Here is a 23,916-nt window from a genome sequence, read left to right as displayed (position 1 = left end):
TGTCTTACTGCTGGACACAAGAGGAAACCTATTTGCCATCTGTGTCAGTTAGGGTCCAATCAGGAGAGGAGGGAAAGCTCTGAATATTGAAAACAGAGAGAATTTAATACAGGGAATTGGCTGCACAAGTGATGGGGCTGGTAAGAAGCCAACCAGGGGACAGTGCGGCGACCCACAGATGAACAAGAGCAGGAGGCCTCCAGCATCACGAGGCTGGGGATGGAGGGATGGGTCCCCCAGCAGAAGCAGGAACCGTGGAGGAGGGAGAGGAGACAGCCGCTGCTGGAGACGCCGCCAAGGCAGGCAGGGAGAAGGGAACCCCCCAGCTTCTCCCCTCCTCCTGCCTCTGACTGTCCCCCAGCGCCCTCGTTGGCTGAACCGGCTGGAGGTCAGCCAACGCAGAAGTCTGGGAAGGCGGCCTGCAGATGGCGGCCTGCCCGTAAGACAAAGCAGGATGGGGAGGGCAGGGAATGCTCCTGAGGGCCAACAGACACAGGACCGACGCCCCATCTCCGACCCAAGGTCTGCTTAGGAATCCTTCACTCCGTATCTGTACTTCTTATCATCAGCTGCATCTATTATTCAAAGTTCTATTGATTGTAAGTGACAGAAACTTACCTAAGCAAGAAAAGGAACATTGGTTTGCCTAACTGAAAACTCCGCTTTTGGGATTCGGTAGGGCTGAATCCAAGGACTCAAACAAAGGAAGCAGTCTCCCATTTGGACCTTGTCAGCTCTCAGCTCTGCTTTCCTCTGTGTGGGTTCCATTTTCAGGATGAGCAAGATGGCGGCTGCAGGCCTAAGACCCACCTTCTCAGAAACCTTGGTGGAAAAGTTGTCCTCCCTTTGCTAATAGCTCTAATCAAAGCCCTGGAACTGAGTCCTACTGGCCTGCTTGGACCTCTTGCCAGTATTTGCTCCAATGACTAATGGCCCAAGTAGCAGAATGTTCTGATTGGCCAGGCCTGGAGCTAGGAGATGAGGATCAACCCCACCCAAACTCACAGACTATAAGGGGAAGAGGAGGTAATACCAGTACAGGAAGTAATCGATGCTGGGATGACAAAAAGACCCTTTGCTTATTTATGGCACTGCTACCCAACCCAAAGAATGGGACAACTGGTTATATTTATGTCTGGTTATGTCATCTGAATCTCCCATCAGAGATGAAATGTATCCACTGAGGGGCCACACATCCTAGGAGCACTTTATTCTGGTTCCCTTCTCGTGGGTCTGCTCTTCACGTAGTCTGGATCATCCACAGTTTTCCAAGCCTTCCACACCAGTTGTCCCATTTGTCATCCTGATTATCCTGAGGAATAACTAGGAAAGAAGATGTTCTTGCCTCCTACCAGGGGAGACTGCAGACTAGCGGGGTGAGAGAAGTGCCCGGGGCCACTGCAAGGAACACCAGTAACGGCTACAGCCACCAAACCCACTGAGCACCGAATAAACACCAGGCTTCTAGTATCCTGACTCCTCTGGCCAGCAGCCCAGTGAGGCAGGCATGATTATCCAGTCCTGATGAAGAAGTCAAGGCGCTTGCTTGAGGTCACACAGATGGTTAGTGATGGAGCCAGGGCTTCATGTCAGGAACTCTGACTCTAGAAAATGCAGGCTTTATGCCTCCCCCAACTCATCCTCTCTTTGCCTAAACATCCCTAGTTCCTTCAACTCCGCCTCGTGGGCTGGCTTTCCATACCACCCGCCCGCCCTGGACAGCTCTGGTTTACACCCACATCCCAGCGGAGTGATCAGTAGCTGCCCTTCTGCCTGGACAGTACATTACATAGGCATCCCAGCCACGGTCAAACCCACAACTCCCATCATTGTGCTGACCCCCGGCCCCACCCCTCTCAGCACTTCCTCCTGGCAGATGGGGGTACCGCCCTGGCACACCATCCAGCACCCCTGCTCCAGCATTCGGGGTTCAGGAGTGGAGCGGACCAGCACGGCTTGGCTCAGCTGTTCTATCCCGAGCCAGGCCCCCGAGAGCCCCACACCCAAGATGTCCCCGTTCCTTCTTTCATGTCTGACTTTTCCCATCCGACTGCCCAAATACGAAAGTGAGGCCCTGGTTTTAATTTCTGAAACACTGTTGAATAAACCAATTTCTCTTCAGGGACTGGGGACCTGGGAAGCTCTCTCTTAGCTGGAGGCTGTGGAGGTGACAGCTGGGATTCACCCTGACGGGAAGTGCCAGCACCTTGCTCTGCGGTGTCCTGGCCTTGTCCCAGGATGCCCAGGGACGGGGACCTGCAGCGCTGGGCTGGGTGAGAGGGCACCGCAGGCGGGGAGGCCGGGTGTCAGAGGGAGCCACGGGGGCCGCGGGGTCTTCAGGCTGTCCTTCCTGTCTCGTCTCCACTGGCTCATTGGTTCAGCAGGAGACAACTTTCTAAGGTCAGGGCTCCACTGGTCTTGGGATTTTCTGCCCAGCTTCACTCTATAGGCACAGCAGTGAGAAGCGAACCAGGAACGACTAGCAGGGTCCGGACCAGGAGCCAACTGCCCCAGCAAGCAGCCCCGTCCCCCACCCTGCCCTCCCGCTCGCTCCTGGAAGGAGATGGGTGCTGGGGCTCTAGCACGAGCCCCGGCACCAAAAGCACGTAGGAAAACATTAGAATCAATGCTCTTTAAAGGAACGCAGACTCAAAGGGCTGTGCTTTCCCACTGGGAGGGGTGAGAACCCATCCCACCATGTGGCTGCAAGGGGCTGATGGCCAAGCCTCCAGCTCTCAGTTGGGGAAAATGAATTGCAATCTGATGCTCCAAACTCAGCTCACTTCTAAACGCTGTGCTCCTCAGTGACTTCCGTTCCTCGTCCTCCAGCACTCCTGCCCCGACGCTCCACCCTCCAGCCACACCGGCCTGCTGAGGCTTCCCTGACCGCTGCGTGAGGACGCAGGACGCGGCACAGGACGCGGCCCACCGGCCCGGGGTGAGCGCTCTTGCCTTCTCCCTTGCCCTCTGTTAAGACCCAGCCCAGACTCTGCCTCCTTTTGGAAGTTTTTCACACCCTGCCCAGCTCCTCTGCTCTGTGGCCCTGCAGCGCCTGCACGTCCTTCGATTGTAGCTCCTACCTGTGACTGCACACCTGTCGCCTCCAGTGGGCCACAAGCTGCTTGAGACCTGGACAGACACCGTTTTCTTCTGTCCCCACGGACTCTGACACAGCATTTGGAAGACAACAGGCACCTGGTAATTACTGACCGAAAGCATACTATGGGCGCTCGACAAATACTAACATGGAAATGGAAACTGGTTGCCTGCTCTGTGCTAAGGTGGTTCTCAGCTCTGGCTGCACCTGGGGGAGGGCAGCTTGCCAGGACCCCACCCCCAATTAGAACATCATCAGGGTTCCTCCAAAAACTAAAAATAGAACTACCATATGACCCAGCAATTCCATTCCTGGGTATTTATCTGAAGAAAACAAAAACACTAACCCAAAATGATACAGGCACCCCAATGCACATGTTCATAGCAGCACTATTCACGATAGCCAAGCCATGGAAACAACCTAAGTGTCCATCGACAGATGAATGGATAAAGAAGGTGTGGTACATATATGCAATGGAATGCTACTCGGCCATAAAAAAGAATGAAATAATGCCATTTGCAGCAACACGGACGCAACTAGAGATTATCTTACTAAGTGCAGTAAGCCAGAAAGAGAAAAACAAATGCTGTATGATATCACTTACATGTGGAACCTTAAAAAATAAAACAAACTAGTGAATATAACATGGAAACAGACTCATGGATACAGAGAACAAACTAGTGGTTACCAGTGGGGAGAGGTAAAGGGGAGGGGCAAGCTAGGGGTATGGGATTAAGAGATGCAAACTCCTATGTGTAAAATAAGTAAGCTACAAGGATATATTGTATAGCACAGGGAATATAGCCAATATTATATAATAACTATAAGTGGAGTATATTCGTAAAAATTGTGAATCACTATGTTGTACGCCTGAAACTTGTATAATATCATACATCAAACACATCTCAATAAAAAGAAAAAGAACATCACTGGAACATTCTAAAAGATCTCAAGGTGAATTTAATTAGCCAAGGGTGAGCCTGCCATGCTAGGGAATAAAAGCTGAGTAAGGCATGGTTTCCCCTCCTTAGAGCCACTGAAATGACCAAGCTGATTTTTTTTCTCCAAGACAGGAAAAGAATAGTTCTCAAAGTGGGGCTCCAGTAGCAGCAGCAAGGCCTCGCCCAAGAATGTGTTAGAAGTACAGATTCTGGAGCTCTGTCCGTGAACTGCTGCATCGTAAGCTGCAGGGAGGGGCTGTGCTCTAACACAGCCTCCCAGGGATCCTGAGCGGGCTGGAGTGTGAAAACCACTGCTCTAGAACTTGTCTCCCAAACTGTGACTCACTCACAGCCACATCAGAAAGGCCAGGTGTTGTGAACACATGGATTCCTGAACCCCTTTGCAGTGCCAGTGACTCGGAGCCGGAGGGAGGAGCACACCTGTAGCAAGAGGTGGGAGATGGACGCACATTGTATACATAGCTTCCCAGGGGCTTCTCAAGCTCACGGAGGTGTGGTAACCAGTGCACTAATACGATGACAGCTCAGATAAATGCCATGTGTCCCACTGCCCTCTCCTCTCAAAGCATGGACTTTGGTGAGTCAGGGTACAGTCAGAAAGTTGGGTCCAGCTGCTTTCTGTGTGCACACCTTCCGATCTCCTCCTGAACCTCCAGTGCTTAGCGTGACCTGGAAGGTTGCCCAGGACCCTGCTTTGAAGTCTCTGGTTTGGTCAGTTCCCAGCTCCACCTGCACGTGGGCACAGGGGGAGCCCAAGCACAAACCCCCCCACTGGCACCTTGCCAGTATCTCCTACGCACCCTCCTGCCTCGGGAAGGGACCTCCTCCTCCAGGCAGATGGGCCATCATGACTAACAGACATGGATGAGTGTGGAGCCATCACTTGGGACTCTGAGTCAACTTCTAGCTCCATGCCTGCGACCAGAGAGCTGCCAAACCTTCCACCAACACACATTTAATAATCCTAACACCCCCGCTTGTGAGCCGAGATTTCATTCTGTGCACACGTAAGCAAACACATGAGCTTCTCAGCTGCTAACTCGGCAAGTGTAATTATATCCCGCGTTCCATTTTTATTCCATTGGTGAAGCCGAGCCAGACTTGGAGGGAAACGGGGACCTGTCCCACCGAGGACAGCAGAGGCCCGAGCTCCGTCTCCTGTTGATGCCCTTGTGATGGACGCCGAGCCAAGCTGCCCCTTTGTATGCACCAGTGGAAAGTTCTCATCAGGCTCCAAGCAGCTGCCCACTCTGCTGTGCACAGCGTCTGCAGAGGCTCGTTTTAGGAAAGAAAACACCTTGCTGTCAGAGCACCTGGTGAGCCCCACCGGGTGCAGTGCATGCTGAATTTTATCCACTCCTCACCACCTCAGGACCACAAAGGACGACCAAAGTCATATAAATAACCATACGGCCGACTGGGAAGGCCCATGAGAGAGTGGCTAGGGCAGTGGTTTGCAAACTGGGTTCCAAGGAACCCTAAGGTGCCTCAAGGAGCCCATGGGGAGAAGGGGCTGGAGCATCTACTGATCATTGGTTGGATGACCTTGGGCAACGAATTCCCTTCTCTGAGCCTCACTTTCCTCATCTGTAAAATGGAGGTAATAGTGCCTACTTTGCCTACTTTGTACAGTTATTTTGAGGATTGAATGAAACACCATCTAGACATGAGTGACGGCTTGATGCCCTTGTACCCACTTTAACCCTGGAGGGTGATTTGGCAGAGAGGGCAAAGGGCGTTTGAGGAGAAAGGATGGCCAGGTGGTAGGTGCATGCGTGTCATGTGCTGGGTAAGACACACCAACCCAAGTGGATGGTGGGGCTCCACAGCTTCTGAGCACTGGCATCTCTCACAGTTCCCATGGCCCCAACTCCTTTCTAGAACAACCAGACTTCTTTCATTTGCTTCCTGGACCCACACTGATCAGAGTCAGGCAATGGGTTTCTCTTTAGCATCTTCCTCGATTTAGGGTGAGGACACGCCCTGGAAAACATATTATCTGACTGCCAGAAACATTCAACCCTTGTAACCACAGATGCAGTTGCTTTGTTATCCCTAGCCATGGTCGTGGTGCTAAGACCGTCATCATCATCACCACCAGCACCCTCTGATCACCTAACCTTCCCAGTGTCCCTATGTTAGGAGCTAGGATCACTCTCATCTTGCAGACACGGAAAAACTGAAGCCCAGGGAGTAACCTGTCCTCGGCTCCACATCCTGGTTGTGCTGGGATTTGAGCCCAGACTCCACTGCTGACACCCTCAGCCATGGGTGCTCCTACACCAGTTTCGGCGCTGAAGGGTGACTGGAGGCTACTTTAACACTGCGTACGTACACTCCATCAGCCCCACAATGTTAATGGCGGGGATGATGGGGGCGGTACTGGACCCCACGGTGAGGAGGAAAACTGGACACGGTGGTCTTTTAGCTGGGGACCTTGCCCCTTCGCATAAAATCTGAGTTCTCTTAGGAAGAAAGTAGGGGAGGTAGTTGGCTATTAGGACTCCTTTTGACATTCAAAACGTGACTTGGGTTTATGATGTCTAACATCACTATGGCCCTGCCTTCCCCACCGAGGGCCTTCACGAGCTGGGTCCATGGTCCCATGGTCCCTTTGAGGAACACAATGTTAAATGGTGTATCTGGAGGGAAGCCCAGGGATAAGGGAAGAGTGGCTGCGTCTTTTCTGAAGGCCAGAAAACCCTCTCAGTCCTGCAATTCACTCCAGAATTATGGCCCGAGGTCTTTGTAGTGATCCATGTGATAGCTCTCCAAGCTCGTGTAGGACTGGGCGCGTGGGAAAGATGGTTTTCATTCATTAGAATTCCTGGCGGGGGGAACCCATTTTCCCTCTAAATTTCCCCCTCCAACTTGAATCGTCTAAGGAATTCCCTTGAAGGAAATTCTCCAGCATGTCCTTTTCATCGAGAAAACACAGTCCATGTCACTTCAAAGAACATTCAACAAGGCAAGTTCATAGCTTTGGAATCCATCACACACACCAAGGAAACTTCCTTCTCAGGCCTCTTGGAAAGGCTTTCCAAGTAAGAGATCCAATGTGGTTGTTCACCAGCCAGAGGCGTGTCTGCACCCAAGTGAGCCTTTGTTCTTCCCTCTGCAACCCTGAGGCCCTTACGCCCCTGTCGTGTTGCCTCCAAGACACATACAGCTCTGTGCCCCCCTTACCAGGTTGGCATGGAGTCGGGTCCAGAGACTGTGCCAAAGGTGGAGCCGGGAAAGGCAAAGAGGTCTGACTCGTGAGGTAGGAGCTCCAACCTGGTCATAGCTTAGCCCAGCAGAGAGGAAAATGCCACGAAGAGAGCAAGGCAGACCCCAGGTACACGCTCGTGAACCCCTCAGGTCTCCTCTTCACAGATGCAGGCTGCACGTGTGACGGGAAGTGCATCCCGTAGTCACTGGGCACGCTGGTTTCCAAAGCTGCTTGTCCACCAGCAGGGTTACTCAGCAGAAAGGGCTCCCCTTGGTTACAAAAGTGAATACAAGAAAAATCACGTATTTCTTATTGGAAATACAGGCTGGTGTTTCCCCACCTGGCTGTTCTCTCCACATGCAAGGAATCGGCCGGGGGCGGGGGACACTGCTGGGGAACGAGCTCCCTGAGAGAATCCCACCCTTCTATCCAGGACTCAGAAATCTGGAAGTCCCATTCATTCATTCACTGATTCTATAAATATACTGAGCATCTTCTACACACCAGGCACTGTCCAAGGCAAGGAAGGGTGGCAGGGAATGAGACAGATTAAGTCTCTACCCTCATGAAGCTTACATTCCAACAGCAAAGTGGTGTGTAGCCAATGCCAGGGAGGGGCAGTGCTCTGGGGACAGTGTTTTCCTCGGCTGGGAGCTGGGAGCAGGGCAGACACGGGGGCCTCAAGGCCTGTCCGTGCATACGACTTCACCCTTTTTACAGCCAAGAGGTTAATCCATTGTATGATTCCAAACAGTAGTTCTCCTAAATGGATTTAATGAGCAGGGTACAGAGTGTTGACCACCAAAATGGTTAAATCTTTCTATGTTCATGATTTAGAAATGCAGTGCACTCTACTCAGCCCCTTACTTTCACTACGGGGCCAGTGGAAGCCAAGGGATTAAGTTTGAAATGAAAAGACCTGGTGTTATTTTTATTACAACATCTCCAGGGATGATAGATCAATTTCATCTCACCAACTTCCAGCAATTGGTACTGAATCCCAGACATCCTGTGTCGAGAAGAAATGAGACGCTAGCTTCAGATTCTGTGTGAGAGTGTCACTAAGGCCCGCCCTGGCCCAGGAGAAAGGGCAGCCCGTGTGTACAGTGCGCCCCGGCCCAGGAGAAAGGGCAACCCGTGTGTACAGTGCGCCCCGGCCCAGGAGAAAGGGCAGCCCGTGTGTACAGTGCGCCCCGGCCCAGGAGAAAGGGCAGCCCGTGTGTACAGTGCGCCCCGGCCCAGGAGAAAGGGCAGCCCGTGTGTACAGTGCGCCCCGGCCCAGGAGAAAGGGCAGCCCGTGTGTACAGTGCGCCCCGGCCCAGGAGAAAGGGCAGCCCGTGTGTACAGTGCGCCCCGGCCCAGGAGAAAGGGCAGCCCGTGTGTACAGTGCGCCCCGGCCCAGGAGAAAGGGCAGCCTGTGTGTACAGTGTGCCCTGGCCCAGGAGAAAGGGCAGCCTGTGTGTACAGTGCGCCCTGGCCCAGGTCCAGGCGGACAGGCCCAAGTCTGACGCTGAACCCTCTGCAGATCTCAAAATATTAGCAGACTTATTAAAAAATCTGTCTATAAAATTAAAGTATGGTGATTAAACAAGGTGCACATCACACAACACTGCAGAGAGAGGAAGAAATGGGATGGTGTCAGGTGCTAAAAATATCCCACAGACCCTCCTAATGCATCACAATTTTCCAAAGGGTGGAGCCACTGAGCTGATTAGTGACAGGAAGGGGAGTTGGGGTGGCATGTGTGTATGTTCCATTTCTAGAATTCAGACGCCAGTTTCCTTGTTTGGGGGAAAAAGTGTTTAAAACAGATAAAACACAAGGAGGATGGAAAGTTGTTCAATTAGTGTTGTCAAGGTTACAAGGCTCACATATTAACACTGAAGCGCTTTGATGTGGAGATGCTCCACGTGCTTTGTGGAGCGTTTGAAGTTTCTGACTGCTGCCGCCGTCACCATCATCACCATCTTCATCAGCACCGTCATGACCACCATCACATCATCATCTCCATCACCATCGCCATCATCACCAGCACCACCATGATTATCATCCCCACCACCGCCATCATCGTCACCATCATCATCATCATCGTCGTCATCACCATCACGAGTGCCATCATTACATTATGGTGATTAATGTCAACAAGCATCCCAGAGTAACTGTGAGATTCTAGAGCAAGCCTGCGTCAGGTCAGCGGGAGCAGACACTGAGGGGAGCCTCACAAATGGTGCCTTTCTCGCTGGCTCCTCTGTACACAGTTATAGGTAACCGGGAGCCCGGCATTTTATGCACCAGCTGTAGTGTCACCTCTGTCCCCGAGCCCTACCCAGAGCCTGACCTCGTGAGTCAATTACAGCTGTTTTCATCATGCTCATCGGCCTCCAGCATCCCCCCAGCCCCGCTTTCAACAAAGGGTGGATTCCCATGAACTCGCTTCTTTATTGCCAGCTGGTTCCGATTAGGGCTGAACCAGTAAAACGAGGGGTAATACAGTCGCAGTGTGTTCCTAAATGTAGCACTTTTCCATGTGTTTTGATTTACCAGTTGACCAATAAAACCCAGTCCTTCAACAAGGTGGATCCCATACCTCACATGTTTTACTTATTTTGGTAAATGCAGCTTTTTAGAGATTGAAAAAAGATGGGGGGTGACTCAGGTCGATAATCTCTTGCAGTGTGTGCATGTGTGTGTGCATAAGAGTTTGTATAAGTGTATGAATGAGTGTAGGGGTATGTGTGTGAGTTTGTGAGAGCTTGTAAAGGTGTGTGTGAGTGTGTATGTGTGTGGGTATGAGTGTGCATGATGGTCAGAAGCTGGGTGTCTCTGGCAGGGTATTAGGCATTGATTTCAGAGCATCTAATATTTCTATCCAAATACTCCCCGTCAGCACCCTTGGTTAAATGGACTATGAATCTAAGAAGAAATAAACAACAGGGATGTCTCCTCCCTCATTTTGTTAACTGGGCCCTTCCCTCCAAAACATCTACCTTCCACCTGCTTGTCAGCTCCCCTCTGAAGGCAGCTGTGTCTCAACAATCTTCCCTTCCCTTGCGTTGGGTGGAACTGTTGGCTAATCAGGCAGCAGGACTTTTATCTGAAGTAGAGAAAGCCCCACACAGTAGCTTCCTGGCCTGGGAGCAGTTCTGTAGGGTTCCAGTTGGAATGAAGGACAGTGTCTTAAACACAGAGAAATGGCTTTTGGGAAAATTAGTACCAGGATGCCTTGGGCACCACTCAGAAGACCCTAACTCAGTCTAGAACAGGAGCCAGTGATGGGAGGGGAGATTCCTAACCCACAAAGCTCCGCGAGCCCCTCGCTCCTTGCACCTGTGCTCTGTTCCACGGGGGCCAGCCTGCGTGTCTGAGACAATGCTGTCCACGGCGGAACCTCCAGCCAAGTGCGGTGCAGGCATGCAGCTGGCGCTCAGCATATGCTTGCTCACTGGATGCAGGATCAGAGAGGGCACGGGGAGAGGCCTAGGAGAGGTTTTCTGAGGGAAGCGGATTTGAGTCTGGTACTGTGGAGTCGATTCAGGAGGAGAGAAAGGAGGTTTTAAATGAGACTTGGACCCGACCATTGGGATCAAAAAAACAGAAGGGGACTTGGAGACCACCCAGCCTGGTCTCCTGCGACGCACGGAGCACTGTGCCTTTAAGAACAGGAGCATTGTACATTACAATCTATCATTCAGAAACGAAACTACAATGATGAGTCCCTGCCCTCATGGAGTTTACCCTCCAGGTGGGAAAAAACCGAAAGTCAACAAGTAAACAAGCAGGAAAAACAGGTGATGAGCAGAGCGCCACACAGGACAATTAGGACGATCATTGTCTCTAGAAATTCCCAAAGCCAAACCTTAGGGAAGAGACGGGAAGAGCATTCCAGGGAACAGCGAGTGCACAGGTGATGCCAAGGTGCACCAGGTAGGGAGCACCCTCGGGTGTTAAGCACGAGAGCTGGCTTATCTGAAATCTGTGCCCCCAAAGTGTGCTCAGGCCTTTCGGTGTGAGGACGGTCATGGCCACAGAGCAGACACGGGTCTTTGGTTTGAACATGATTATCCATTAAAACTTAATAATGCAGGTTTTTCCCTCCATTTATCCTTAAACTTAGCAAGTTTTTCTGGCATTCAGAGAAGAAAAAACAAACCAATACAAATATCCCTTACTTGTATCTTTGCACAAGACAATGTGCAGAGGAAACGTCCAGTTGCTTCCTCTTCCAGGGGTCACTGCAGAGGCTGAGCTCCGTGTCTCATACGATCACGGCATCCCTGGCACTTGAGGCTGAGTCGTCACTCTCAGTAGGAGAATCGAAATAAGGTCAGTCTTCCCACTGGGCCAACCTGTGTGAAGAGGGCACTTTATTGTTTTAAGGTAGTTCAAAGGTGATGGAAAAAAATCCCTATAAAAACAAGCAGGAGTTTATTAAAACTCTAATGAGTATAAAGTTGCAGACACAGCGATTCATTCCTGGACATGGTTCCTGGGTTCATTTCTTTCCGCTCCCACGTGGAGAGATATCACCGGATAGAAGCACCAAGCAGACGGAGCCAGCCCAACTGCTCTTGTGCAAGCCTTGCCTTACACTGCCCAGCAAATGGGACCGCGTCCTGGGAGAAGGCCTCTGCGTGTTATGTCTCCCATAGGAGTGATTCAATTTCTCACCATCACTAGTCGGACCGTCATGACACCAGTAGCTGGGGGTGGGGCTGTCCAGCTTCCTGCTCGGTAGCCAATATTTAACGCCAGCCGGCCACGAAGAGGCTGGAGAAGATTCTGCCTGGCATGATTCATGCTGGGGGAGCAGGGAACCCTCTCTGGGGAAGGAGGCACCTGAGCTAGTGCTTTGTCACTTGTACTGGTTTCCTCTTTATTAGAAGAGTTTCCTGTTGAACGCTTAGAAAATAGAGACAAGCAAAAAGAAGAGCAGAAATCACTACAATTGTTGTGATCATATACTTCATAATTGGAGCACTGTGAGTGATGACACCAGGGGGAAACCAGGCACAAACTAGGGACCTGCGGGTGCCCTATTTCTAATGCTGCTCCTGGAGGCGACCACTGTTGACATTTCGGAGCATGTGCTTCTGCAACCCTGGCAATGGTGGATCGAGAAGAAGCATTCTGCCACTGCGTGAATTCTTGAGAACTGCCCGGCCTAGCAGCTGCCTTTATGTCACCATCCTCACAGCAGAGCAGAAGTAGTACAGAGAATTTTCAGAAAGGAGTCAAGCGTGTGGGTGTATGAAGTGTGTGGACATGCATGCCTGTGCCTCATTGGGGTGAAAGCCAGGAAAACAGCAATATACTCATATTTTAGGTCTATGCTCAACAGTCAAGCTTACATCCCACTGGATGGTCACTGTCTGATATCAACCAGGGGATGGGTCCCTGATAGCTGCTTTCATTGCCTCCATCAAATGCGGTTTGTAACTATTGATAATGATGATGATGATGGTAGTGAGACTGGTGACGATGGTGATGATGATGGTGGTGGAGGTAATGAGACTGGTGATGATAATGATAAGATGGTGATAATGGCAATGGTGATATAATGTCAATGGTGATAGTGATGGTGATAACGATGATGATGGTGGTGATGATGATAAGATGGTGATGATGGTGATGGTGATAGTGATGTCAATGGTGACAGTGATGGAGATGACAATGACGGTGGTGATGACTAACACGTATATGGAACTCACAGGTGCCAGGCCCTGGTCTAAGCCCTTTGCATACATTAACCTCTTTAGTTCTCATAATTACCCTGTGAATGAGGAATTATAATTATCTCCATTTCATGGGTGAGGAAACTGAGGCCTAAAGAGTGAAGTCCCTCGTCCAATCTCAAGAGTGACATTTTAGAAAAACTCATTCTGGGAGTAGTGGCACAGAGGAGTTAAAGTAAAAGGTTTTGTTTCTTTGGAAGCAGTAAACATAACTATAAAAACTTGTTTTTTAGCTCATTTGGAAACTGAAGGTCAGCAGGGTCACCTTGCCTTTTCTTTTCTTTATTTCTTCCCTTTTTATGTATTTACTTTTAAATATTTGAGCCTCTGTTTCACTGATGGTCTGTGAAAAATATTTGTCCCTCTCGAGGTGTTTATTCACCCTGGAAAACTGGCTGCCGTCCAAATGCTGTGTTTTCCAACTATCAGTGTAAACTAAGGATTCACATTCTCAGAACAGTTAGGTATTGTTCATTCATTAAAAACCCTTTAAATCTCACGCTGTTTATCTCATTGCTTTCACCTTGTTTATTGTACAAAAAACAGCACAAAATGGAAAACAGACAAGACAGACGGAGTGTGTTTAGGATTTTCCATAGGTCCTCGACGTTTTCCAATGACGGAAGCGGAGGGTAGACGGGTGAAGAAACGACCCATTGCAGTCGGCACACAGTGCAGAGCATTTGAGAAACCAGGGCACCACCCAGGGACTCAGGTGTCTGCTGGGGGCAGCTGGCCGTGGGTCCTGACTGGGCTTGTGCTCCATGTGGATCCTTCTCAAACCTTCCTGGTCCCTCAGGAGGGCCCCATGCTATGTGCCCAGGGTAAGACTGGGGAGAAACCTGAAATCCAGGGACCAGAGGAACTTCAGTCTGGGCCAGGGAATGAGCAGAAATTAAACAGGAACATTCTATGACGGGTGACGGCAGAGACCATTCCGTTGTATTTTCCTTTTCCTGAGCACACAGTGGAGTTCATGTATTTCTCTTCCCCCTCCCAGGTAGGCTGGGGCCAGGTGATTAGGTCTGACCAATGGACCGTGAGCAGTGACCCCTGGTACTTCGGGTCAGAGGCAGTTAGGGCAGGACTGAGTTCGCGACACTCTCTCTCTTCCTGGCTATGCCCAGAGTGGAGCCTCCATCTAGCCGGGGCCCTAACTGGTGATGGGGAACAAGGCCCCAAGGAATTTCTTTGAACATGGACCCCAAGTGAGAAGTAGACCTTCGTTGTGTGACGTCACCTAGGGTTGTCACTCGCCCATCCCCCTGATACAAAGGGGCAACCCCACAGTGCTGTGGGGTGCGGGGGACGGTAGCGGGTGGAGACGGTGGTCAGCAGGGGCGTCCTCAGGCCGTGAGGGGTAAACTGAGCCCCAAAGGAATCGGCCAGGTGATAAACAGAGGGAGAGCGTCCCTACAGAGGGAGCAGCTTGTGGAAACGCTGACAGGCGAGAACCTGGCACGTCCTAGGCAATGCAGACGGTCCAGCAGGGAGGAGAGGGCACAGGTAGAAGGAGCTGGGGCCTTGAAGACCATCCTAAGGTCGTGGTCTTAGCTCAGGCTGCCGTGACAAAGCACCGCAGACTGGGGGACCAAAACCACAGACACGCTTCTCACGGCTCTGGAAGCTGGAAGCATGAGATCAAGGTGCGGGCAGATTTGGGTCCTGGTGAGATCTCTCTTCCTGGTTTACAGACGATGGCCTTCTCCCCACGTCCTCCTCCTCTTCTCACGAGGGCACTGATCCCATCACGAGGGCCTCAACCTCTAAACTTCACCTAAACCTAATCACCTTGGAATTACCCCTGCGAACACTGCCACACTGGGGTGAGGGTTTCAACATGGGAATCTGAGTGCGGCAGAGCAGAGCGTGGGGGACACAGTTCTACAGCATTGTGAAAACCGGAGAGAGCCACTAGGATGCTCTGAGCAGGGGTGACACAACCACACTGCATGGTAGCCCAGTGTGGCCTGGAGGCTGGAGAGGAACAGACTGCGGGGGGGAACTCCAGCTCCTTCTTTCACCCACACACACGTGTTCCATTGATACGTACCGAGGACCTAGTGCGTGCCAGGCACTGTCCTAGGTGCTGGGGACACAGCAGGGAGCAAGACAGACCCAGACCCCTGTCCTCGTGGAGCTCACACGTAGAGACACACGTGGGGCTGGGGGCACGGGTCGGGGGTCTGGGTTCTCTTCTGCGTATATGTTTTATGCCCATAAAATGCTGAGCACACTCAGGCGATCCGTATTCCAGGTAGAGGTCTGAGAGTATATCTAGGGATAAGTCCCTTGGGGAGGTGGAGCAGGTCACCTCACAGCCCAGGACCCCAGCCTCCAGCCCTCTGCCGGCTGGCCCAGCAGCTCCCAGAGGGGCATGCTTCCCCGGTGGCCCTCGAGGCCCTTTCGTGGTGCGTGGGTGACGCATCTGAAACGTATTAACTGGTTTGTACTTATAATATTGTATTTTAAGAAAAAAAATGACATAACCCATGTTAATAATTGTACTGTTTATGATGAAGTTGAGTAAAAAATGAGAGAGGAGGGTATCAATTTGAAGTCGATGTCAAGCAAATATTCATCAAAAGAGTCATCGAAGACGTGGCAGGAGGGTTCGTCACGGGGCAGCCGGGAGGGAGGCAGCGACCCCCGCAGCTGGAGCCGGGGCCACAGTGCAGGGGCGGAAGGGCTGCTGCCTGGCTCCCCAGCGCTCCCTTTCCTCCTCCACGAAATTAGGGCAAAACCCTCCCCGATCACCAGGTGACCATATCCCATCAGTACTGCAGTGACTTCTTATCATGCAGACCAAAGCCAGTTCCAAAACTCATCCTGCAGAGCGTCTGAGCAAGAAAAAACCGAAGATAAAAATGAAACAGGGAGATGCTGCCCCCTGGGCCGCTTCTCAGACAAGCAGACAGAAGCAGGTGGTGGGCGTTCTCTGAGAACTTGGAGGCTTGGGTGACAGGTCATGTGCCCTGGGCACCGAGGTCCACGGTGCCCGGGGAGGGCAGTTTCTACAGTAGAGACCACAGCTTCCGGTGGAACCTGCTCCTGGCCGCTGCAGGGACCCACCGGTGCCCTGTGTGCAGGGCAGGGACGTGGACCCTTCCCTCGCTCTTGCCCTGTCTGGGCACCGTGCCCACAGATGGTACGGATGTCATCAACTCTCAGTGTTTATTTTTTGCTTTTTCCACTGCACATGAAGTCAGCTATCGGGCCAGACACGTTTTGCTTTTTTAATTTAGCCTGGCCTGTGACTCCAGCATTGAGACGGGATCTAAGGGCAGGCTCTATCTGCGTTGACACAGAAGCGCCAACTGTGTCTGTCTGATGACAAGAGAAAAGCAGTTTTCAAAAAAGGGGAGAGCACGTGCAAAGCAGAGGTGGGGCCTCCCTGCTGTGGAGGGTCCTGGGGAGGCGGCCACCAAGCCGCGTCTACAGGAGATGGAGGGGTGCTGTGACCAGCCGGCAAAGCCTGGAACTTCTTTCCTTCCGTTTCCCCTGAGACGCATGGTGGGCGGTGGGACGGCTGAGTCCCTGGGGTGCAGGGTGGAGCAGCCCAGCCTCCTGAAGGCCCCACAGCACACCCAGTGGCCCAGGGTCTCGCAGGCTGGTACTGCCTCGTTAGCCGGTCGGCCCAATGGTGTTTGCTCAGCAGATGCCTGCTGCCACCTCTCATATGCTCTTATGCTCTGGGGACATAACGGTGGATAAGAGGAACCCACAGGGCCTCCCACCCGGGAAGAGAATGGATCCCGTGACCCACAGACGGTCTCAGGGCAAGGGCGGTCCTGCTCGTGCCCCGTGCTGCCCTGGTTCCTTCCCACCCCTCCAGCTTCCCTCCTGGGCTGACACTTCCATGCCTGACCCTGAAACAGCAGGGCTCCCCAGGGCCTGGGCCGGCCCTCCTCCTGCTCCAAAGCTGGCCCAGGCCTCTTCTTCGACTCTCAGCATTCCACCGAGCACCTCTGTGCTGTTTCCAAACAGAGCCCAGCCCTCTCCCCTGACCTCCCTCCAGCTGTGTCCCCTGGAATCCACCCGCCCACCTGTCCAGCGCTTGGGCAGCCTTGCACGGGGCAGGGCTCCCTCCACCTGCAAATCGGCGCAGACCCTTAGCCCGGGCCACGGTCACCGCTGGAGGATCCACCGGGAGCACGGCACTGGCCTCCCCCCGTCCCACGCGTCCCCCTGCTCCCCCTTCCTCGATCTCAGCCCAGCAGCAGGAGTGGTCCTTGCAAAACCCAAGTAGATCTGACAGCAAACGCAAGGGATGGTTTTAACACCGGTGCCAATTTCCCAGCATCAGTTCCTCTCACTCCAAACCAGGCGATGCCTTCTGGCTGAAAGATGGTTATCTCCCTCACAGCCTTCTCACAGACCACCTGCCCCAGTCCCAGCGGCCTGCTGGGCCACTGCTGCAAATGGGCTGGTGGCACCCACTGCACCTGGAGCCTGGGCGACCCATCAGCAAAGGCAAAGGTGAGTGTGAGTCACCGTTTATGCATGACTCGGCTGAGCATTACAAGCCCCTGTGTGAACCCGCCGCTTCGACGTGGAAGCAGCATTATCCACAGATGACCTAACTGTTCTTTCAAGGATTCGTCCTTCTGTACTGTTCTTAGCTGGGGGCCTGCAAGCTGACGTCAGAACTTACTTCAAGGAGAAGGAGGTCAGCCCCACTACACACGGTGCCAGGCCCCCTGCCACTCCCAGCCAAGGGGCCCAGAGACAAAACGTCACTCACCGTCTCCTGGCAAGACCCACAGAGGGCTGATGGCCTCGCCTGAGGGCCCACGCGGCTAATGGCCCTCAGCAAACCCGAAGTCCTGCACGTGCTCACAGCCCTGTACACACAGGCATGTTCACCCATGTGTGTCTTCCTCAGCTCCCTGCACACACACTTTGGGGTAGGGATGGCGTCTGTCCAGTGGAGGACAGGAGCTGGACGTGTCCACCTCCACGCCAGTGCCAGAAAAGGGCCAGCACAGACACTGAGGCCTCTGCCCTCCACTGGGGTGCCCACAGGGCCCCCACTGGGTGCTGACCTCCATGGAAGGTCTGCCGCTGGCCACGGCCATGTCCACCCAGCAGGGGCTCAGCCAGCGCTTGCCCAGCCAGGCAGGCGGGGTCCAGAGCTGGGCACAAGGTTGAGGTCGGCACGATTTAAAATGATGCCAAACCCCCCCGAGAGCAAGGACAGAGGCAGGAGGAATTTCATTCTCCCGCCTTGCTCCGCCCTGCCTCTATCTCCTTTATTCACTCAGTGGACAAACATTGAATGAGCAGGAGCTCCCGCGTGCTGAGCCGAGGGACTCAGGACAAGAGATGAGTCAGCGCTGGCCACTGCCCTCAGGGGCACAGAGGCATGTGTGGCCCCATCCCCCTTTCTCCTCCACGGCTCCCCCTCAGCACAGGGCCAAAGCCGTCCTGTCCTGGCTGCAGGCCTAACCAGGCAAGCCCCCGAACCCCGCCGGAGTCCATGCTGGGCAAGCCCTGCCCAGGCTGCAGCTGGGCCTGAGGCTGCCCTCTGGCCGCCGATGCGAGGTGATCGTGGAAGTCGGTCAGCCCTGCTGGGCGGGCGAGAAGCCCAGAGAGATGGCTGATGAGGCCCCTTCAGCACGTGGTAAACAGCCTGCAGTCCGACGCTCCTGTGTGTAGACAGAATCCCAGTCTCCCTGACTTACGAGCCCCTGGAGGTGGCGCTGGGAGCCCGCGGCAGTGCCGTTTCCTCCCGCCTCTCCCTGTCCCGCACCTCTGGTCCACCGCCCAAACCCGAGGATATTTGCCAACTGTCAGCCCTGACCATAGCTGGGGAGCCCGGCGCCCAGTGACCCCACAGCACAGGACATTCCAAGTCCCCTTGCCTGGCCCTTGGCCCTTCTGTATTTGAGATAGGAATGGCGCCCTGGGGACAACAGTACTCGGGCTGTCCAAGGACTGGCACACAACCCCCCGTCTGTTTTCAGGGAAGTTTGAGAAAACCTGGCAAAGTAGAAAAGGTGGCACAGGCCAAGTGTGTATTCTCCTGGCTCAAACTCGGCAGAGGGTGGGGGACACACAAGGTCAGCTGGTGTCCCAAGGTTGGAGATCACTGACTATGTGGCCTTGGGCAAGTCACTTGCCCTCTCTGGGCCTCAGCTCTCTGGTTATGCAATGAGAGATCTGGACACGACTGGGGGCTGAAACGTTCAGCCGTAGCCCCTGCCCCCGACCGCAACCTCGCGTGTTGAGATGCGTCCGTGCGGGGCCCCAGGGAAGCTGTAGCCGGGATGGAGTGGGGCGGGAGGGCTGTGCTGGGGTGGAGCCAACGTGATGGGCCGGGGACAGTGGGCCCGAGGAGGTGGGAGAGCCTGGACCCGTGAACGCAAGAAGCGTGGGGTAACCCCAAGCCTCGGCCTTCCATGCAGCTCCGGGAAAGTCTCCCCCAGGCTGATGGGGAGCCCTGAGGGATGAGGCCCCTGGAGGGTGTCCCTGCTGGCAGAAATGGCGGGGCCTTGTGCTTCTGCCATGCTTGGCCATCGGCTGCCCAGAAGGCATGCAGCCTCAGCCAGAAAGTCAAGGCAGGCCCTGCAGTCACCCCCAGCTGGAGGCTACCAGCTGCCCTCTCTCGCTGTGGCGGAGTCTCTCAGGCAGGGAGATCCGAGCCATACACCCCCATGGGCTACGCCACGGGGCGTGAATTTAGTTTGCTTCTTTCAAAAAGACTTATAGACAGTATTTATCAAACATTTAAGAACACAAGACTCTACCAGTAAACTCCACTTCTAGGGATTTACCTAATGGATCTACTCGAGCATCTGTACAAAGAGATAAAAATATTGTGCCAGCATTGTTTGTAATAACCAAAGACTGGAAACAACCCACACATCCAGTCTCAGGAGACGGGGCTCCATGCACTGTGGGTGTCCAAACATGGAGTTCTATGCAGCTGGTGAAAATGAACAAGGCTCTGCTCATGTGGCAGAAGCGTGAATTCCAAGAGAGACCGCTGAGAGACAGAAGACGAAGTGTGGGACGTGGGACGCGCAGGCTGCCGTCTGCATCTGCGTGAGCAGGGGCAGGAGGCCACCCGTTATGCCGGCGTCTGGGGGAACCGCCCTGGAGGAACCGCTGAGCGGGGAGCGGGTTCCATCCTAACAGCGAGAGGGACTCAGCATCCTGTTTTACTCGAAGGCCTTACTGCTCCGAAACGACTTCTATCTCCCCGTCACGGCTCGCACTGCTTCTCTTTACGGTAGTGAATTAATGAATGGCTGCGTGCGGGCGGACACAAAGCCCTCCCTTTCCCAGCGAGTCTGTTCTGGTCTGCAAGACGCTCTGCAGCACAGAGAAGCAGGTTCACGCCGAGCCTTCCTCCTCCTCCTTCCCCTCCCCTCCCCCTCCCCCTCGCAGACTCGCGTCCTATGGAAGAAATGAATGAGGGTATTTACGGTGCACGAGGACCTGCTCATTCCTTATATCCTTACCGTTTAATCGGCGTTTACACTCGCTCACAGTGCTTTTACTCTCCCATCCAAACGCCTGACGAGAGACAAACTGTTTACTCAAAGCTGAGAGCTTCAAGGAATGAATCGTCGTCATGAGGGAGGTTCTGGACACTCCCCAAAATTAACCTTCTCAGGACGGCATGGCCTCAAGGCCAGCAAGCGAATCGGGAGGTGAGGCCTCGCCCTCGCACACACTCACACTCTGACACATTTACACCCGCACACACCCGCACACCCTCACACACACTCACACTCACACACACACACACACACACTCACCCTCACACACCCACACACCCTCACACACCCTCACACTCACACACACACACCCTCACACAAGCAGACCACAAAGGCTGCTGTCTCTCCCTGCAATGGGTTTTCCCCTAATTCCCTAGAACTTTCCCATTTATTTCCTGTCCTTGGGAAAGGGAAATTTCTAAATCCTTTTGGGGTTTCTCATTAAGTCCCGACAAATGAGAGCACAAGAGGAACTTGAAGCCCACCATATCACCAAATATGGGATAAAAATGTGCCCCTCCCCCTGCCCCCGCCCCCCCCCCGGGCATGAGCACAGGCTACCTAAGGCCCGGGGGGGGCTGTTCCTCCCTCCTGTCCTCCCCAGCTCCCAGCAAACGCTAAATTGGCCGGGTGGCCACACAGCCGGTAAAACCCAGGATGCAAATGGGCTGCTCTTCAAAAACAATACGGGGCTTTCTTTCAAGCCAGCCTGACCCGTCCCTGTGCCCCCGCCTCTGCCCTGATTGACAGGGCCCCTGGGACCCATAGGGTGAGGCCCTTATTAGGGCTGTGGCCTTTTCTGGGGCTTAGAGGCCCCCAGCAGATTATCGGGATGGCCCCGTGGGGACCCATCTTTCAGGTTTTCCTGTCAAGGGTTCCTGCCTCCTACTTGGGATGTAGCCGAGGGGCCGGCGGGCGAGCGGTCTCGTCCACCATGTGGTTCCCTCCGTCCTTCCGTGAGCACACAGACCATCCCCTGGAATGCCCTCATTTCCAACCCGGGGGTCCCAGCGGTGGAGACAGGCTGCGAGCCATGGGTGGGACGTTGGCTGCGGCTCCCGCCCCTGGGCCATGACTGTCACCGCAGATCTCCATGAAGAATGAGCCCCTAATCCTCGCGGGTGCACAACTGTGGCCTTATATTTCCCCAGAGCCCCCAGTGTGACCTCAGGCCCCACGGCCAGACTAGGAGGGGCTCCTAGTGCCACCCCCCAACGTGGGGACATCGAGGCCCCAGAGACAAGTCATCGCGGCTGCAGAGTTGGACACACCCGTGAAGAGGTTGGAAAGCTACAAACCCAGTGCCATACGCTTCTTCCGTCCCCACTCCAGGCCCACTGGTCTCCTCCTTGTCCTCGAACACGCATGACCTGCCTGCCACAGGGCCTTTGTACGTGCTGGGCCGCTGCTTAGAGCTCAGCTGGCCCATTCCATTCACCCAGGTCCCTGCCAAGCGCCCTCACTCAGAGAGGCCTCCCTGTCCACCTTGCCCGCTGCCCCCACCATGTCTCCTCACCCGCTGGAAGCTCATTAGAGCCCTGGCTCTCCCAACATTAATGAACGGACCTGTTTACTTGTTTGTGGAGCCTTTCCTCTGCTAGGTTGTAGTCAGGCTTATGGAAGGTAGGAACGTCCGTGTATTTTGTGCACGGACATATCTCCAGGCCCTAGAGAAGTGCCCGGCACATGGCAGGAGCTCAGTTAAGTATCCGACGGAAGTGTGGACAAAGGAAGGAGAGACGAGGGACCTGAGGGTCAGCGTCTCCGCCCTCAGCCGCTTCCCTTAACGGCCCCGTCACCCCCGGTGCCGCTGCTCCCACCACTGAAGCCATCTATACGGTGTGCTGACACCCCCGACGCAGCCCCAGCCACAGGCGGCAGGTCCAGGGAGCAACCTGACCCCAAGTGGGGCAACCAGAAGTCAGTCCCCTCCCCAAGAACTTGCAGCTGGGACCAAGAGAGGAGTCCAGCCTTAGGTCCTAGACAGTGTGTACACCGTTGTGAAAACGTCTCCCGTAGCAGGGGAGACGGACTCAGGGGAGAAGGTCAGGGAAGCAAAACACAGACGCACAGTGGGTGTGGGGAGAGAGGATTCCCACGCCGTCCGGGGACCGGGTCCTACCCCTTCCGGGTCCAGCTCCGTCCAGGGGTTCTTAGAAATCCTCCTGGTTTTGCATAATCCTCGTCAGCAAGAAACTTGCTTGTGCTCGCCCTTGGCCTGTCCTCCCACTAGCGAGGGGGCACTGGGCTTTGCGGGGATGGGACGGGTGTCCCAGCACACCACCCCGACCTCCTGTGCTCAAGGAACCCGACCTGCGTGCATGCGTCATTTGGGACGTGCATCCACTGATCCACAGGGTCTTCTGAGCCCCTCTCTGTGCTGGGGACACGGCGGAGAGCCCATGGGCATGGCCTTCAGGCCGCAGGGCTCATGGCGACGTCATGACCCCAAGAAATAAAGTCAGTTATTACTCTGTCAGTGTGATGGAGAGAGCCGAGGGGCAGTGAGGGGGCAGGTGGCACTGACACGGTGACAGTGGAATGAAAGGGTAAAGAGGGTGCAAAGGCCCGGGGGTGGGGCACGCCTGTCTGAGAAACGGAGAGCCAGCCATTGGTCTGGGTGGAGGGGAGTAAGCAAGGGGAGATTCTGGAAAGAACCCTGGGAGGGGGGCCTCAGGGGACAACCGCAGACGCCTTTACAGGCTGTGCCTGTGACTTATTTGGGCCTCACAGGATCTTGGCGGGTCAGGAATGAGGAATGAAGACTCACAGAGGTCAGGGGAGTTTAGGGTCACACGGCTCCTACAGGGAGGGTCTGGGGCTCGAACACAGCCCCTCTCCTTCCCACTGAACAGACCCTGTTCCCAAGTTACCATTCTACGCAGGGGCTGCACCGTTTCACATACCCGCCAGCAGAGCACGGGTGTTCCCGTTTCTCCAACTCCTCACCAGCACTTGTTCTTTTCTTTTTTTTTTTATTCTAGCAATCCCAGTGAGCGCGAGGTGGTATATCATGGCGTTGTGATTTGCATTTCCCGGGGAGCATCCTTTTACGTGCTTGTTGGGCACAAAGGCTGCCGAGTGTGTGATTCCATTATGCGAACCGTTCAGCACAGGCAAGCCCACTGACAGGAAGCAGACTGGTGGTCGCTGGGGGCTGGGAGAGGGGCTGGGGAGTGGCTGCTAGTGGGCGCTGGTTTCCTTTTGGGGTGACGGAAATGTTCTGAAACTAGAGGTAGTGACGGCACAATGCTGTGGACGTGCTAAATGCCGCCGAACTGCACACTTGAACACGGGTGAAATGGTGGCCTCTGTGTTGGGTGTGTTTTACCAAAACAGGGACAGAAACAAAGGGCTCTTGGGGGTTCCGGGGAGGGCTCCCTGGTGATAACTGAATCTTCTCCTAAAG

The 23,916-nt window shown here is 54.1% G+C and overlaps 1 long non-coding RNA gene across 1 annotated transcript in view; it reads right to left on the bottom strand.

Moving 5' to 3' along the window:
- Positions 1 to 11,310: 11,310 nt before the first annotated feature.
- Positions 11,311 to 23,916, bottom strand: part of LOC309795382 — a 154,752-nt gene continuing 142,146 nt past the window's right edge. Inside the window, exon 9 of the long non-coding RNA XR_014292246.1 lies at positions 11,311 to 11,616. This is a non-coding gene — a long non-coding RNA (uncharacterized lncRNA). The remainder of the gene's footprint in view (positions 11,617 to 23,916) is intronic.

The sequence above is a fragment of the Mesoplodon mirus genome, assembly GCF_964341445.2.
Source record: "Mesoplodon mirus genome assembly, chromosome: 19".
In the NCBI taxonomy this organism is placed as follows: Eukaryota; Metazoa; Chordata; class Mammalia; order Artiodactyla; family Ziphiidae; genus Mesoplodon; species Mesoplodon mirus.
The sequence above is the reverse complement of the archived record's forward strand: the minus strand, read 5'-3'. Positions and strand labels throughout refer to the sequence as shown.